The sequence below is a fragment of the Geospiza fortis genome, unplaced genomic scaffold, assembly GCF_000277835.1.
Source record: "Geospiza fortis unplaced genomic scaffold, GeoFor_1.0 scaffold112, whole genome shotgun sequence".
Classification (NCBI taxonomy): domain Eukaryota; kingdom Metazoa; phylum Chordata; class Aves; order Passeriformes; family Thraupidae; genus Geospiza; species Geospiza fortis.
This window is the reverse complement of record NW_005054298.1, coordinates 3,745,620-3,748,254: the sequence shown is the minus strand read 5'-3', so window position 1 is coordinate 3,748,254 and position 2,635 is coordinate 3,745,620. Positions and strand designations below refer to the sequence as shown.

At 41.8% G+C, this 2,635-nt stretch overlaps 1 protein-coding gene across 1 annotated transcript in view; it reads right to left on the bottom strand.

The window, feature by feature from the left end:
• The window catches only part of LOC106632255 (von Willebrand factor D and EGF domain-containing protein-like), a 169,765-nt gene that overhangs the window by 93,558 nt on the left and 73,572 nt on the right, over positions 1–2,635 (bottom strand).

Here is a 2,635-nt window from a genome sequence, read left to right as displayed (position 1 = left end):
GAACGTCCCGATTTTATGGCTGTTGTAGCGCCTAAACAACCACAAAGAAAGAAAACCAGACAGGGTTAGGCACCCTCAGGGTGCACCTGTGTTGGGGGATCGTTGGCACTCGTACAGCAGCGCTCCATAATTAGAGCAGAGTGCTGGCCTTGGAGGAGGGAGCCACGCGCACGTGGGGAGGAGTTTCTCTGGCTCTGTATCCAAGGGAACGCCGCGGCAGTTGTTGGCTGGATGTGCCTAAGGATTCCTGTGAAGAGCAGGAGTTGTGTCCCAGCTGCTGCCATGGCAATGGGCATGGATAAAAAGGGTAAACATTTGATATAAAGCAAATGGGAAGAAGTTTCTTGCCTCCTTAATAAATGTATTTTGGTTCTAACTGGTTGATTTTAAAGTATCATGTTCTTCAAAGGGAAATCGGTGCTCAAATAACCTTTTCTGTGACTAATCACCAAATTTTACAAGTCTGGCTGTGGCTAGGTAAAGGTTTCCCGTGAAAATCTGGGATTCTACTGAAAGCCAGCTAAAATGAAGTTTGTTCCTCCCCCTCAACGACTTGCCCCTAAGCACAACTTTTACACTCAGTGGATCAGCAGTCAGAGTGGAGAACAATTTAGGATTTTCACTCTTTTCTGTAAGGAACTTCCCTGCTCCGTCTGGATGAGGCCAAGAGCAGGATAACTTTAATAACTTCGCAGGTGTTTGGCCTCTCCATGAACCCTCTGAAATCTCTGGGGTTTCTACCACAGATGTCTGTGAGAGGATCCTCTTCTGCTTGTTCTTTGTGCTCTCACTTCATAAACTTGTCTCATTCCCACTCTATTTTATTCTGTTGTATAAAAGGAAATAGTAGCCATATACTTAATATATGTTGTTGATGTTTTCTTCCTATAAGCCAACAGCTTCCACCTTTAAAAACAATGGATTATTCTGCTTTCTTTTAAGGCACTGTGATTAGTTTTAAACTCAATTTTTATGAAATTAACTAATATGGAAACTAAACCATAAGCTTATAATAATAAGCTTTATTATTTTCTACAATAAAAATGCATTAAAAGGAATGTATAAAATGCTTCAGCTAAATAACAGGATTATTTTTAAAACAGTGCCATACAAACCTCCTCATTGTTTCAGGCCATTAATGTTTCTTATGCAGAGGAACAAATGGCTTGTGAACTGTGACTTTTTCACATGTATATTTCTGTGTTTTGCTCCTCTTCAGAAAAAAAGCTACAGATAACATCGTAGCTTAAAACACAGTAAAAAATTTAAACTCCAGCTCCTTTTCTCTGATAGAAAACACATCTGATTTTATCTTTCATCTTGAAAAACTTAGGTTGGCCATAAAGTGATAAGATTTTGAATGGTTCTGTCTCATCCTACTTTCTAATCAGATACATAAATCCTGTATTACACTGCATAGATGCTGCTGCTAAGATTGATCAGAACTAAGGACAACATAAAAAACAGATAATCTCTTCAAACCTCTAGTACTTGCTCCATTTAGATGTCTTTGTTGGGGAGAAAGAGGATATTTTATGACAGCACCTTCCACAGTTTCCTTCTACAGAACAGCTTAGAAGGAGAGGTGTTTACGGAGGCTGATGGGAAATCAGGCACCAGGTTGGCTGTACCCAGACTAATCATCTCTGTCTGGTAGAGAAGGCTCTTTTTGCATATGCATATAAATGTCATTGCAGTCAGGGGAGCTATTTATTGCTTAATAATCACTGACAGTGGACCCAATCCAACCCTCCTGGAAGTCACTCTGAGTCCTTCAATTAAGTCATGGCATAGATTGCACAGCACAAACCTGCACCGTGCCTAAATTAGAGCTTTCAGGAGCCTTCAAATCAGTTGGATGGATAATTGGATGTAGTCAGGTAAACTTTTGTGATGTTTACACAACTGTAATTGTGATAATGATTCTTTGGACAACCTTGGAGTTGCCTGTAGTACTAAATGCCTGGAGTAGGCTTAGTGCAGCTCTTGCATGAGGGAGTTCTGTGTGTTCAGAACCAGCCACCACTGTTTGTTTCTAAATCTCCCTCCACAGTGCCCTTCCCCACCCTGCTCCCCTGAGAGTTGGCAGCAATGGGTAGATGGGGTGAAAAGGGGTTCCCTCCCTCCCTCCCTCCCCCTCTTGTGGTTAGATTGTTTTCCGAGGAGGGAAGCAAGTTCTGGTGCTGGCACAAAGTCATGGCTCGAGTCATGCTCTTTATCCAGTAATTATAAAACACTCCTGAGTGTTTGGTTATGGCAGTGAGCTTCTCTAGGAATAATTTCTGTTGGTAAATCATAAGAGAGGGACAGAAGGGGGTATAGACATATGTCAACTACTACCTAGTATTGTTCAATTAACTCATACACTGCACTTTCTCTTCAGCAAGCTGCACTTTACCTTTGTATTTATTCAGTGTTTTTTGTGGTCATTCCTGAAGATTTTCCACTACAGCTTTGGCACCAAATGACTTGATTTGTTGGCATGACCCTCTAGGCTCCTTCTTTCTCGGCTACTAGGAGCAATTTCATGGCAGGCTTGACCCTCTGAAGAGCTGGGTGATGCTGAAGGACGTTCTCTGCTTTCAGAGTGCTCATCCCATCACGTTGCTCTCAGAGCAGATGTTGGGTTATGTTC